A 15,588-nucleotide genomic window follows, 5' to 3' on the forward strand; every position below is an offset into this window, starting at 1 on the left:
CATCTCTTCTTTTGCAAGGCAGAAAAGCATTACCCTCAAAAACCACAAAGTTTCCCAAAGGTAACCAAAATAACTTACAACTGTATTTCAAACAAAAATAATATGCAGATCTTTGCATTGAACAATAAAAACAAAACAGAACTGTTTGTAAGGCTTCAAAAGAACAGAGAACTTGGAACTATTTACATCCTGGAGACCCAGTCAAGGCACACTGGATTCCAGTCTGGGTCACTGTAAATTCGGTCTCATTCGGTGCACGAGGTCAGTCCGGCTCTTGGTCACGTCACTTGGCTTTGTCCAGCAGAAAGGTCTGGGACAAAGGGAGGGAAGAGAAAACATTTGGTTGGACTCATCCAACAGGCACACTGGCAGAGTCCAGTCAATGACTGCAGTCACTTGGCTCCAAGAGGACCTGCAAAGCCTTTTGGCTTTCAGCAGGTGCCGCTTTAGGGAGAGGGTTTTTACAGCCTCCCAGCCCTTCAGCCAGGCACATCGTGCTCATTTTCTTTTGCAAGCTTGCCAGCAGATCAAGGCAATGCATCCCTTTGCCCAGAGGGGCTCACAGAGCTTTGTGTTTTATGGAAAATGACACTGCAAAGGCCCCGTGGGATGGCAGGTTACAGCTTCTGAGTATTCCCCACTGCTTGCACCACAGGACAACACAACATTTGTAATGACTAAGGTGTACAATAAAAAATGTGGCAGCAACTCGAGGAATTTCTGTTGGCCAATACTGGTCACAGGCCCAGCAAGGAGTCAAAAATTCAAGTGCTGCCCAGCTGTAGCCAAGCTACTTAGCAGGTGCTGCCCTCACAGGGCAGCTCTCCCCAATCTCTCTCCTTTCTCCTAAAGGAGGTGCTCATGAGGAAGCAGAAGCCAGGGTGGCTGCAGGGCCAGCCCTGCCTGGTGGCTGCAGAAACTCCAGGCAGGGCTGTAAAACAAACACTTACTGTTCAGACTTGAGGTCTTCTTGTCTTGTCTTCATTTGGCAGCAAAGTCACTGGGAAAGGATTCCTGTCATCCCCTGCAGATCCCTGAAAAACCACAGAGAACAAGCTGGTCAGAGAGAGATGCCTAAAGCCATTCCAAAGCCTGGCTCTCCTAAGTTTCCAGAGAAAATGTTCATTGGTCCCAGGCACAGTCTCTTCTCCAGGCTCTCCCCCTCTTGCCTTCTTCCCCAGCAATCCCTCCGACAATGGAAATGGAACCTTGGCTTCTCACCTGGCAGCTCACAATGCTTTGCACCATTACACTTTTCCCAAGCGCGGAGAAATCCAGCAGCAGGTTTCCTCGCTCAGTGGCTGAAAGAGCTGTGAGGACTGCAAGCAGGAAAATTGTCAGGAAAAAGCAAGCAGTGAGAAGGCAGCTACTACAGTGTGCACAGGCTGGCCTAACACACACCCCCCAACGCCCTAGACCCCGCACCCCGAGCCATCAGCAAACAGCCAAGTAATCCAATTTTATTACCAGGGAATGCAAAGCTGCAAGGGTCATGAGCAAGTTTGTAAAAAAAGCTATAAAACCTTAGGCCCAGGTTGCAGCCAAACCCACAGCTTTGTTGTTTCTTCATTTTAAGCAAACCACCCTTTCTTATTATAAACGTACTCCTCCTCCCACCAGGCTTGTATCTGCAGTTGCCCACAACCAGAAGTGGTCACTTAGGTGAGAGGGCGTTTCTGAAGAGAACCACACAGCACGCGTGGGTTGCAGGAAACCTCCCGCCAGCTCTCCTGGATACCAGTGTTGATGCCCTGGGATAGTTCCTCGGGATCTTTCTCCACTTTCCTGAGCGTGGCAAACAAAGGATCCTGGTTCCTGGCAGGGTTATCCATGGCAGGCAGGTCCAGGTCGTCACTCTCGGTTCTGGGGCTCTTTTGAGCCGTCGTGGTCGAGTTTGGTGCCCGTTGTGCAGCAGTCATGGCCGGCAGTGGTGGCAGCACCACAGTTTTCCTCTCGGTTTGGAATGAAGCTTCTGATGGTCAGGACAAGAGAAGCAAATTCATGAATATGATGCACACACACCGTAGGGATTTCTGACAAACTTGGCTACATCCTGAACTGGCCAGTTCTTGCCAGTGCCTCAAGTAGGCAACACTTCCAAAGCTGAGAGGCTTCAAGCGAGAGAGACTTTTAATTGGCAGAGACTTTCACATTCACTAACAGAGTGGCCTAGCAGATTTCTGGTCATCTGAAATCAGGATGGCCAGGGAACTCTGGCAGCAAGAAGCAGCACCAAAGAGCTCTCAGCCTTGTTTCACCACTGCTCACTGACACCATTTTTAGTCAGCTTCTCAAAGTTTCCAAGAACACACCAACAGCGAATCCCAGCCCATGGGCTGCAGCATCAGAAGAGGCAATGAAGTTAAACCCAGTGGGAAGGCTCGGGTGTGAGGCTGCACCTCTTGCCTGACTCTGCTGTGCGTGGGACAGTCCTCTCCCCTCTTTCAGCACCCACTTTTCCAGTGCTTTGGTCCCTATTCACTGCCCACGTGCTCTCCAGCTGCTCTGCCTTGGCACAGCTGATGCTGCACAGAGCACGGTTTGACACGGAGCACAGCACTATCCCCCACCTGATCCAGAGCCCTCTCTCCCCAAAAACACCTCCTACCCTTCCCACCCCAGAAGCCAGCACATGACTAAGGCAGCTGCTCATTTTCCCTGAAAAAAGGCAGGAAGGAACTCCAGAATTAAAGCTCTTCCATTCCTACCGCAATGGGAACATCCCTTCCCCCAGCCAAACGTCAGCCCCAACACCTCTGTGCTTTAAGAGGATGTCAGAAGGGAAAGACTCCCTGCCCTTACCCACCCACACCTACAGAGCTGCTTTCTGCACCGGGTGCTTCCAGCCTGGTAAGGCCAGTCTGCAGCATCTGGAGTTGCAGAAGGCACACGATGTTCCAAGCAAACTCTCGAGTGCCAGGACAGGAGATAGGGTTCTGGGTCTCACCCTTCTGAACAAAAACTAAGATTTACACTTCTTTCTGACATCCTACCACTGCATACTCACTTCAGTTTATTGGGGCCTTTGTTTGCTGAAGGCTGAAATTATTTTGTTGGGTGTTTTCATTCCTTTTTCTTCCTGGGAGTATCCCCCTTGTCTTCCCTCTAACAGGAAGAAAGAAAAAAGGAGGAAAAAAAATCACTCATGTCTTGAAAGTTCACACAAAGTACAGACCAATACAGCTCAGTTTTACAGATTCTGGTTGAAAACAGAAAAAATAAGATACTGGAACTCACAAAGTGGAAACCCAAGCACAGCAGATAGAGCTTTCAGGCTCACTGACAAGTAAACCTAAAATGACATTTTACCTATCTTGCTTGCATACATTAATTGCTTTCCAGTGGCAGGGATGGAACTGCTAAACCTCTCGATGCAAACTGTAATCTAAAGTAAGGCCCTTCCATTGCTGAAAACAAGCATTCCATCTGTCCTGGATGGGCTTTTTGTCCTCCTACTCAGTCTGAATGGTACAGAAACTTATTCAGATGCCTTGGGGCACAGTCAAGAACTGTAAGCAATTGTGCTTTGTGACACCCCTTATCGAAGGGAAGGAAAAACTCCAGTCACAGGAGAGTGAGATCCCTGAGATCCCCCAGATGTGCAGGGGGTTCTGATTGTATTGACAAGAATCTGAGAGGGGTGAAATTTAAACAGTCAGTGAAAATTGCTGCCATCGTCTTCCAGAAGCACGGGAACCATTAAGGCAGAGAGCCAATCACTGAAAGATTTTTACAGATTTTATAACATCGATTGTGCAGCATCAAGTGTGCAAATCATCAGCTCAGCTGAAGGAGAAACTTCAGAACCGTTTGCTACAAGCCAAGAAAATGTAAAAGAAAGTGCCCTTATCTCTTGGCATTACCCACAGTGTGCCTGCTGGTTTCTGCCTCTCTCCCAGAGTGCAGAGAAACATGGAACCATGGAGCAGCTTCTCAGCAGTGCTGCTCTCAATGAGTTCTCCTTCCAGGCTGCACTCCCGTCTGGGATACAGGCTCTGACTTGGGATTTCCTGCAGTCAGGGAGTCCACAGGCAGTGCCCATTCACCATGAAGCCTGCAGACAACTCTTGCTGCAGCTGACCCAGGCCCCTTTGGGAGTCAGCTTCCCAAAAAACACTTGGGAGCATCGACCTGCTCAGTTAAATGAAGGGCTCTCTTGGAATTCAAGGGAAAGCCACTGCAATGGCTGAGGGACTCTGCAAAGGGCTCCCTGGAAAGCCCCTGAGTGCACCCAGCCACCTCTCAGGCATCACTGCTGGCATCACAGCAGCTCCAAGGAAACCCAAGCAAGCTTTTTGCCCATTTATCCATGTGCCAAGTGCCTCAGTACCACACTGCTTGTAATGGGGGGCACAGGAAGGGGGCACCGCCACCCTACAAAGCTCTGCTTGGGCTGAAACCCAGAGAAACCCAGCAGTGCTGGCGGGGGCTGGTCAGCCACAAGCTGCCACAGCCTGCTGCCAAAACCTCCTCTGACAGAGGAGGGCTGGGGATTTCTTCTTGCAGGAAACTAGGATTCCAAGAAAAGCCCCAAAACACCAGAGCATGTTAGACAGCTTACAGGGCTTTCCATTTGCTCAGGAGGGGATCTGTGACCAATTGGAAACAGCGGTGGGAACACACCCCTTAGAAGTTTGGTAACACCATTAGAGAAGGATCATGGCTCTACTGCCAACCTATGAAGTGGAAACTCCACATGGGTTTTCCAAACACCACCTTGGTCATTGTCCAAACCCACCTCCCCCTGCCCCTCTCACCTTCTTCTTTCCAGGGGGCTCCTCAGGACTCTTCATGGCTTTCCTCTTCCAGTCCGGCTTCCTTGCAGGCGAGAACAACTTCTTCTCCCCAGGAGGCAAGGGCACTTTCTCCTTGTGCAAATTGCCAGGCCTGTGCCTGCTGGGGATGAGAGCGTCACGTTCCTGGCCAGCTCCCAGGGGCCGGGGCTCCAGAAAGCCTTTGGCGTTGGCCTGCTGGGAGCCCTTGTCCTTTGGCTTCTCAGAGAGCTTGTGAGGTGCCGGCTTCAGGTCTTTCCTGTCTGTGGGTCTTTTTTGTCTTTCTGTCCTTTTGATGGCTTTTGGCTTCACTGTTTCTAGGACTTTGGGCTGGTCCTTGCAAGGCTTCTCTGTGACCTCCAAAGGACCAGGCTCACTCTCCACCTTCCGGACTCTCTTGGATTCATCAGGCACCAGGGGCTGGCCGGGCCTTTTGATACCCATGGTCTTCCTGGGCAAGGGCCCGTCAGTGTGCACAGGACGCTTCAGGAAGCTCTGTTTGCTTGTAACGTGACCTTCCAGAGAAGCCTTGGCCACTTGGCCACAGCTTCTGGGAGAAGTCTTGGCCACTTGGCCAAAACTCTTCTGAAACTCCTTGGCCACTTGGCCAAAACTCTTCTGAAACTCCCTGGCCACTTGCCCATCACGTTGGGATTCCTAGGATTAAAGGACAAAGTGCAAAGTAGCTCAGCGTGTAGCTTCACAATAAATACATCCACTGACACCTAAACGGTGTGTTGCTGGCACATTAGGGACATGTGCATTTTTGAATAAATACTTTTAAAACATCCTAAGAGCTGCCAAACAGCTGAGCTGAACTTCTGCTCAGCAGAAAGATCTCTTGGAATTTATCAGCAGCCCTGGCAAAAATGGGCTGGCTTACCTTTGCTGGCAATGGAAGATTGAAAGTCTCTTTTCTCAGAGGCGTCTGAAGAGGTGGCAGGAGAAGTGACAGTGAGTTCCTCATTTTCTGGAAAGAGAGGGAGAGAAGCAGCTCTCAGGAGTTTTGCTGATGGACACAAGAGAACGTTTCACCCTGCAGAGAGTCAGAGGGATCCAGCTCCTCATGGATTTGTACAGGCTTCCACCTGGAGATCTGTTATTGAAGAGCACCTACCTCCAATATTCCTTCAATGGACTGCACATAAATGTGCACAATGGGCTGAGACAAGAAAGAGGGAAGCAGTGTGAGCTTGTCTGGGTATTTTACTCATTGACAGGAAACAAGCATGCACTCAGCAAACATCTGATTACCAGCAGCTCTCTAAGTGTCATGCACGTCCATTCAGGACATGAGCAGCAGGTGCAGAGCCTTTGGACAAGGGCCACTCGGGAAAAGCAACCCCCAGCTTGAGGGAGGAGCAGCTCAGGCTGCCTGGGATGAGTTGTCACTCTGGCTCTAGAACTGCATTTGAGAATGCTACACTCACAGACTGAGAGGAAGGCTGATCTTACAACTCCAGCTTTTACCTCTACTTCTCCTCAGCACACCCCAAAACACACTTTCAGTGAGGGAAACATCTGCTGAGTGAACAGGAGCTCAGCAATGTATTTCTTCCCCACCCAATTCCTTTTTCAAGGAAATTCCCAATTTTCAGGAATTCCCAATTCCTTAATGGACGCAAAACATAGGCAAAACCAGAGATCTATTATTGAAGAGCACCAACCTTCCAAGTGTTTTCAGTTGATGGCACCTCAATGGGCTTCTTTTCCTGAAACAAGAACGAGGGAGGCAGAAGGAGTTTGTTTGCGTTTTTTTTGTTAGTTTTTTTACTAATTGACATGCACTCAGCCAGCATTTGCTTACCAACAGCTCTAGAAATGTCCTGCAAGCCCATTAATAATAAAGTGCTGCTAAGGATTAAAAGGCCCATCTGAGGGGGAGTTACTAATGGAGGCCAGGTAGAAAATGAACTGAAATCCCCACAGTCACCTCCTCTTCCTCTGAGAAAAATGCCAGTGTTCCCTTTGCAACCTGGCAGTCAGAGAACAATGTTTCCTTTCTTAAATTACTACTACTCCTGCTACTACTGCTACTATTTATCATTACTGTTGTTATTATTATTATATAAGTATGTTCCTGCAGTCTGCTTCCTTTATGGAATTTTGCTTTGAGGCAGCCAAGCTTTGCTTTCAAAGGCACAGGCTGCCTCTGCATTTAAAAGAGTTGAGCAAAAAGTTTCCTTAGTTAAAAAGAACAGTTAGAAATAATAGTTCCCAATTCTTCTAAGCCAGTCCTAGAGCAAGAGGAATATTTCTCATTCACCCAAATAAATGAGACTCCTAGTCCTTCTGAAGTCCACAGCAGTGTGGACAAGACACTGACATCTCACACATCGGGAAAGATGCAACACAGTTCATGCAAATCCTGGCTGACTTTATCCATCCTGTTCTTGCCCCTGCAGGACTTGCAACTCCCCAGCTACCATTTCTCACTCTCCCATTGCCTGGCAAAGTGATGGATTTAGCAGCCAAATTTGGACAAATGCATGTTCTGCAGGGGTGCCCAGAGACACACTGTGGAGACAAGTTGCCTTTGGGCTACCCCAGGGAGCTGAGTCGCCCCCCAGCTGATGGCAGAAGCCGGCAGGGACTCCACCCCTCTCTCAGAAACGCAGCCCCTCCTTCCCCCCCCTCACCACCCACTCCAAGGCAGATGCAGCATCCCTGCTCCTTACTTCACACTGACACTCCTTAACTGGGCTTCCCAGCAGCAAGGACAAACACTGCCCACTTCTGCTGGCCTGAGGGCTGGTTGCAGCACTCCGCACTCCCAAGACTTTGAGAGCCAGGATCGTGCTTTATCTTTTTGGCAACTGATGCTGAAGAATGGCTCCTGCAGAAGGCAAGGCCCTGCACTGCTTTACTTCTCTCAGCTTCCTCTCATTTTCCACAAGGTATTGCCCACAGTCCCTTGCAGCTGATCACCAGCCTTTCCCAGGAAAAGCTGACTGCAGCCTCTAGCTCTTCCTTCTCCTTCCAGAGGCCAAACACAGTTTGAAAACCTTCCCTGTGGCTCTCCTGGCCCAGCTGCCATGGCTCAGCACCATGGGCTCCTACATTCCATAGGGCACAGCAATATCCCAGGATGCTGAAGGATGAGCCTGCCAAAACCCCAACATGCACCTGGGAACCAAATGCCTTTGAGCTCTGGCGAGGCCAAGCCCCGAGAAAGGCAGGGCCCGTGTGCTGCTCCCTTGGCCTTGAGGGGCTGCCAGCAACAGAGCCCCCAACAACTGCACTCACCCTGACAGGCAGGAGTTGCGATTGTTCCGCTTTGGCTTCTGCCTTCCAATTGGAGGGACCCTCATCTCTGTCACAGTTCTGCTCAGGGCGAGGTGAGAGGTCTGGTGATTCCGGTGAGGATTTTCCCCAGATGTCCTCATAGGGCTTTGTCTTACTGCAGGTCCGCCGATGCCTGCGGGTGTGTGACTGGGACTTGGACTTTCTTGGAATCCATATGGGATTCAGAGGGGACTTGTGGCTCAGAAGTGCCTTGAAGTCCCAATCGCCCAGCACCTTCTTAACGCGCCTCGACAGCTCATCTTCTTTATCAGTCTGCAGCAGAACAACAGAGAGGGGGAATGTCAAAAACACCCCAAGCAAGAGATGCAGCTCAGCAAGAGACACTCCTCAGGATCTTCATGGAATCCCCACGCATCGCCACAAGGGAAGTCAGGCAAGCTCAGTGGAGCACATGGGAAGCTGCTGTGTTTGCAGTTGTCAGGCTCAAGTTTGCTACAGCCCATGCAGAAGACACAGCTCCCTCTCCCACCCCAAGCAAAGATGCAGCTCAGCAAGAGACACTCCTCAGGATCTTCATGGAATCCCCACGCATCGCCACAAGGGAAGTCAGGCAAGCTCAGTGGAGCACATGGGAAGCTGCTGTGTTTGCAGTTGTCAGGCTCAAGTTTGCTACAGCCCATGCAGAAGACACAGCTCCCTCTCCCACCCCAAGCCTCCTTCCTCCTCTCCTGCCAGCCTGCACCCCACTCCCATTACTTTGTAGGGTTTGGCAAAGAGGGGAGTCTCCTCCGAGAATGGATCTTTCTCCTCTGGAGCCGCCTGCCTCCTGCGCCTGTCTCGCTCCAGAATGCGGAGCAAGTCTCTGTTGTTGTGCCAGCTTTCAGAAAGAGAAAGAGAAAGAGAAAGAGAAAGGAGAGTTAACACTTGAAGCCCTGTTTCTACTCCCTGCACACACTGGGGCGTTCACACAAGGGCACAGGTCCAGCAGCAAAGCAATGCTGAAATCCACAGGATGGTGACAGTGCCCAAATCAGTTCTGTCCAGCGTGTGCTGTGCCCCAGAGCAACGAGACACACAAGGAACAGCACGCATCCTTCTCAGGGATTGCTACTGCTCATCCCAGCCATCAAGAAGGGTGGGAAGGGAAAAACTGTCCCCCCATTTCCCTGTGAAACAAATGGGGAAGCAGTCACTGGGGGCAGTCAGCAGGTGAGCTGGCAAACCCACTTGCAGTGATCAATGGGAGAAACTGCCATTCTTGTTCTCCTTCTGACTTCCCACCCCACTCTCCCACTGAGCGTCAAAGAGAATCCTCTCTTTTGAAGGTCTTGCCACTTTCAACGCCTGAACTTTGTCCACTTTATAAACAGCCTTACAAATGCACTCTCTACTGTAAACGGATATGCGGAGAGCTGCGTACTGACAATCATGTAGCTGCATTTAAAGCCTTCCCACCAACGAGATTAGATAGGAGATCTCAGACATTCAGAAAACACCAGCTCAAATGCCCCTGTTCCTCTTCAGCCACATGTGCATGTACTCAATTCCACCAGCCCCACATCAAAACACTGATAAGGCTGTGTCCCATCATGGGAAACCAGATCCTTTAAACTGTCCCTGGTCTGTGAAAGGCTACTGCAAAATGAGGGAAACTCTGCCTCTGACATTTGTGGACATTGGGGAAGGAAAAGGCAGCAGGCATGGTAGATGCAGGAATCTAGTTCTACTCTACTGCACAGTCTACTCTATACCTACAATTCCTGGATTCTTCTTCACTCATCCAACTTCCCAAGTGCCCCAGGATGCAAGGGGAGAGCCTTGTGTGCCCCTGCAATGACACCTTCCCAAATACCACACCCATAATCAGCTCCTGAAAGTTTAATCACCCCTAGAGCAGAAGCACAGCTGCCTCATCTCATGCTGAGGGGCTGTTATTGGCAATAAATCAGGTTTTTGCACTGGATGGCATTCCTAATTCAGAGTAGAAGAGTCTGCTGTCTACTGAAATGCCCAGCTTCTTCAGATAAGCCCGTAGCTCTCCCAGCCTCCGCAGCCCTGGAGACACCATTGCTGCCCATCTCTGCCCTGGCCATTGAAGGTGTTTGGCAAGATGCTCTTCAAAACCTTTGCAAACCTGCGCTCTGCTGTTCCTCACAAGCCTGCACACTTCCCTTAAGGCCAGGGAACTTTGGAAGCTTTGGGAACTGGACCTCCAGCCTTAGCACCAACACGCCCAGCACCTGGGAACCTTGGAACAGGGGGACTCCACAGTCCTACCCCCTCCATCTCCAGGGGGAACACAGCTCAGTATTGGAGAGTTAAAAACAGTGCTGTACTTGCTGCAGCTGGTCTACACTTGATGTGTCACCAGGAAAACCCAAACATCCCGACTGTTCAAAGAGGCAAGTGAAACTGAATGTCTGCCCTGAAACATCAGCTCAGGCCTCCTCACCTTCAAACATGTTCCACAAGAAGTAAAAACTTGCACAAAGCGCCCCCACCCCAAAAAACACAGCTCCTGCTTTGCTGCACACTGAAACAGGAAAATACTCCTAGGCCCAAAGCTTCCCAAACTGCAGAAGGGAGTGCCCTGGCCCCAGGAACAAGAGATTGGCTTCAGAAAGTTCAGCCCAGAACCTGCCCAGACCCACGACATCATCCAGGCCTGAGCCTGTTACAGGAGCTCTGAAAATACCAAGGTGCTCTGAAGCCACTCCCACTGACAGGACAATCCTTACTTAACTGCATTAAGGGGGGATTATTTTTTAAACTGTCTCAACATTCATCAGAGCACCTGGGAAGCCAAGATTACATCAAATTAATTCCTACCTATTGTCTCTGTTCAGGTTGTCCGTAGGTTCCATTACGAAGCCTCAGTTCGATCAGCTTCTCTGGAAGAGAACAAACAGAATTCACCATCTGCATGAGTTCAGACCTAAAGCAGGGGTCCAGATCTCCGGGGACTTGCTGCACTCAGAGCCTTGAGTGCCCATCTGGGAGTCACTGCAGTGCTCCTAAACATCAACCATGCAAACATGGGGATTCCACGTAGCTGAGAAGGGGAGAACCAAGAGATCCATTTTCCCCTGCCCCCAGTGCTGGTGCTGCATTTCAGGTCAGCTCCTAGCTCCACACTGGGCCAAGAGCATGACAAACCAGGCCATGCTACACGCTCCAGGATATCTGGTTCCATTTTAAGTGTAAATGTGCCCTTAGAACCCTGCCCTTGGACAACCAAATGGGCCTCACGTGAATGGCAGCATCTGTGGAAAGGGGAGGGAAAGAAAAGGAGAAAAGAAAGCCCTAAAAAGACAGCTCTAGATTAAAAGGTAATGAGATCCCTCAGCAGAAGCAAAAAATCTCCAAGAGGCAGAAACAGGACTGAAAACATTTCCATTTCAATTTGTGACCTTCATTTGCAGCATCTCACAGTCCAGAGGGAGCAGAATGAATTCTCACTGGGGAGGAGGCTACAGGAGCATTGTGGGAAGTCTTGTGAACCACCCCACTGAGGGCAGCTGACATGAGACAGGAGCACAGACACTTGGGGGAAGAGGGGAAGCAGCAGCTGAGCTCCAGGCCACGGCTTTAACACCAGGCAAGGGACCAGCAGGGAACCATTCTGCAAGCCACAGAAACACACGGGCCACTGCGGATGGAATCCTGTCAGACCCCCACCTCCCCCTGCAGCTGGGAAGCCTCAGAATAGGCACTCACACTAAGCTGAGAGGACAGATCTGGAAGCAAACAAACACTGCAGCTTTGTTCCCTCCTCACAATCATGAAAACCGTAACACTGGCTGGGAAATAAACTGCCTTGAAAGAACAAGGTGCCCACTTGGATTTAAAGAGGAACAAAGGTGGGAGAAGTTGGAAGCGCATACTGGGAGGAGTCATTCCAGGTTTCTTCCAACTTCTCTTGAATGGACCGGGCATTGGCACAACTTGGGCAGAGAGAGATGCACGCACCCATGTGAATAGACAGCATGGCAGGGAAACCTGCTCTGTCACCAGCTTGTCCTTAACATGGCCACAAAGCACGTGAGTGGCCAGCAGCAAAATCCAGACTTCACTAGACAGGCAAAAAGTTTTGCAAATGCCCTGGACAGGGCCAGGTTTTCAACCTCGCTGACGCCCCATGGATCTGAGGTTGCGCAGGCGTCCTTAACCTGACACGATTGCCACAGGGCACAAATGCTTTTGCAACCAAGCTGTGCTTCTGAACACGAGCTTTCCTCGCTGGGGAGATGAAGGCAGGTACCCAAGTGACCCTGATGGGAATTCTTACAAGGTTTTGACAGTGCTGTATTTGGCCAGACTCATTGCTGCATCCCTTAGCAGGACATCTTTGATTGCTCTTCTTGCTGCCTTTCTCCGTCCAGCCACAGGCAAAGAGCTGCTCTGAAGGAGCAAGGAAGCTTGGAGGCTGCTTGGAGACCTAAACCTTATGTACCCATCTCAAGAGCTTTTCCTTCAGATCTTGCTATCACTGACCTTCACATGCTCTTTTTATGGGCAAAGCATGCTGTTTTGCACACATTCAGGTATTTGAAGGGTCACCTTGACATACAGGCAGAGAACACACCGGATTCGTAGAAATACAGAACTACAGAACCACAGAATGTTTTAGCTTGGAAGGGGCCTTAAAGATTATCTACTTCCAACCCTCCTTCCATGGGCAGGGACACCTTTCGCTAGACCAGGCTGCTCAAAGGCCTGTCCAACCTGAACTCAAAGTATTAAAATATTCTGGTGGCCATTGGACTTATATACATATAATATACCAGTAGATGTACAAGACCATTGTGATTAAAATGGCCTTGATTCTTAAAAGTGGAAAGTAATAAATCCATAGCTTTGGCTTCACTTTGGGATGTGGGTTCTTCCACACCGGCTTTGCCACCTCTCTCTGGAGTCACTGCCTGTGACAGTTCAACGGGAAGAGCGGCCCCTCGCAGCCGCTCTCAATCCCGACAACAGGGCAATCCCAGGCCCCAGCTGCTGCAGGCACTGCCCAGGAAAAGCCCAGAGTTTCCCCTGCCACACATCTGCTGGCTCTCCGCTCAAGCCTCTCCTCCTCAGTGCTGGCACCTTTTGGCAGCACACGGGGCAGAACCCAGGGGCCTCTGTGCTGCCCTCCTTTCCCAGGGACTGCCTGGCTCTGCTGCGCCTCAAAGACACTGAGGATTAAAGCTGAATCAGCAGCAAGCCCTCCTGCAACCTTGCCCTCTCCACCCGACATTAATTTGTCCCACTGAGGGCTGGGTAATAATACTCTGAAATAATTGCACAAACAAGGCCTTAAAGGCAGTCGCTCTGGTCAGAGGTCTCTTTCCCAGCAAACTGCTGTCAGCTCGCAGAGGCAGCAGTAAGAACCCGCATTTGAAGCTGTTCCTGTTGCTGCACGGTGCAGGAAGGCAGCAGAGCCATCCGTGGCTGGCCCGTTTGCCCCCACGCAGCCAAGGGGAGAATCACCTGGCACAAGTGGGCCTTGCGGGCGAGGAATGCCTCCTGGAACAGCAGTGCCGCTGCCAACAGGCCCTCTGACCAAGGAATGCCTCCGGGAACGGCAGTGCCGCTGCCAACAGGCCCTCTGACCAAGGAATGCCTCCGGGAACGGCAGTGGCGCTGCCAACAGGCTCTCTGGCCAAGGAATGCCTCCCACAATGGCAGCCGCGCTCGCTCCGTGCTGCTGCAGCCCGCGGGGCGATTCCCGAAGACGCTTCTGCTGTTGCCATGGCCCCGGTGGCAACGGAGCGTCACAGGCACGGCCGGGGCGGTGTCCAGGTGCCCAGGGCGGGGCTCAGAGGGCACGGAACCCTGCTGGAGCCCCGCCCGCACCCCCTGCTGCACACGGGAGCCCAGCCCTGCCCGGCAGCCGCACACGGGCTGTGCCCGAGGCGGGGCCGCACGGCCCTGCGCCACCGAGCCGCAGGGCCCTGCCCGGCAGCTGAGAAGGAGCCACTGAGGGAGCCCTCAGGGCCCAGGGCCAGAGCTGCAGCTGCTTTGTCCAAAGGCTCAGGGGCATCCCATGAGTAAAGCTGGCAAGAAATTCACTGATGGGACTTGCACGTCTTGTGGCCCTTGAGCACTGATGGAAACTCAGGGAGGCTGTGTCCCGGTCCAGACAGGAGAGCCCCTGGACTGGGGCCTCTGCAACAAGAATTTCACATGTAAATTACTTGGTAATGGGATAAAAAACCAAGACACCAGAACAACCCAACTTATGTATATCATTCGCAAGTTCTTGATTCTTTCAAGCAGAGATAAGTCTTGAGAGACTTCATGTGAAAAAGCATTCTGCACACTGAGTGACTCCATCAGATGGGGAATGCAGTCTTAAATCCTCTCGGCCAAATAGACACAAATAATCTAAAAAAGTCAATTTCCCTGAGGCTCTCTCTTGGCACCGTGGTTTCTTCTCCGGCTGCAATCTGGGCCATACCTTTTTTTCCCCCTCTTGAGTATTTTATCCCAGCGGCATTACTGCCATTGCTGATGGGCTCCTTTATGGCCAGCGGTGGGCACGTCTTGGTCTTATTTTTAAGGGAACTATTTCATTTCTGGCCAGGAAAAGGAAAGTGAAAAATGCTAGAAACCAACCACATAAAGTCAAGTTTTAAAATGATGGAAGGCAGTATGTAAATAAGTTGAGAGTGTTCCATCCTAACCTGTTTTTTCATTTCATTGTATTAATTCAGGTTGGTTGATGCTCTGATAAGAAAAATGTCTTCCTTTCTTCTGCTGCTTCTGACATTTGAACATCGCTGTGAGAGGTTTTGGTTGTACTTCAGGGCCCTTGTGGAGCCCTTCCAGCACAGAATATTCTATGATTCTGTGACCTGGAGCAATGCTCCTGTGCTCGGCACTGCTGAGGGTGCATCTGGAATCCCGGGCCCGCTTTTGGGAGCGCACTACGAGGCTGGGGCGCGTCCAGGAGATGGGCATGGAGCTGGTGCAGGCTCCGGAGCACAGGTGTGATGAGGAGCAGCTGAGGGAGCTGGGGGTGCTCAGCCTGGAGCAGAGGAGGCTCGGGAGGCACCCGCGGGAGTTGGCAGGTGCTGGCAGAGGCCGCTGCTGTTCTCCCTCGCAGCCTGAGGGCAGCTGTGGCACCCGGCCTCAGGAGGGCTGAGCGGCTTTCCCAGGAGCTTCCTGCCGCATCCCACAGCACCGGGAAGGGGGCTGCTGCCGTTCTTTCGGGTAGAGAGGGCTTCAAAGGTGCCCGGGAAGAGGCCGGGGGTGCGGAGGGCTCAGGCAGGCAGCCCGGGGGCCGCTGGTGCCACGGAGGGAGAGGGAATTGTGCGTGGCCGAAGGGGAAAGCTGCCAGCGGCGTCCGGCTGTGGGCAAGGCCTGTGGCCCCCGTGGAGCCGGGAGGGCTGCCGGGAAACGGGACGGGGGCAGCTGCCCTGTGCCTGGAACCCTGCCAGCCCTGGGGCTGAGGCACCTGGGTGACACCAAATCCCGCCTGGCACACGGCGTGTCCCTGCAGCCCCGTGTGCCTTGGCAGCGCTCTGGAAGTGTGTGGGATACAGAACAGGCCCGTTTCCTGCCTTTGCCATAAATCCAGTGC

Source organism: Aphelocoma coerulescens, unplaced genomic scaffold (genome assembly GCF_041296385.1).
Source record: "Aphelocoma coerulescens isolate FSJ_1873_10779 unplaced genomic scaffold, UR_Acoe_1.0 HiC_scaffold_121, whole genome shotgun sequence".
Classification (NCBI taxonomy): Eukaryota; Metazoa; Chordata; class Aves; order Passeriformes; family Corvidae; genus Aphelocoma; species Aphelocoma coerulescens.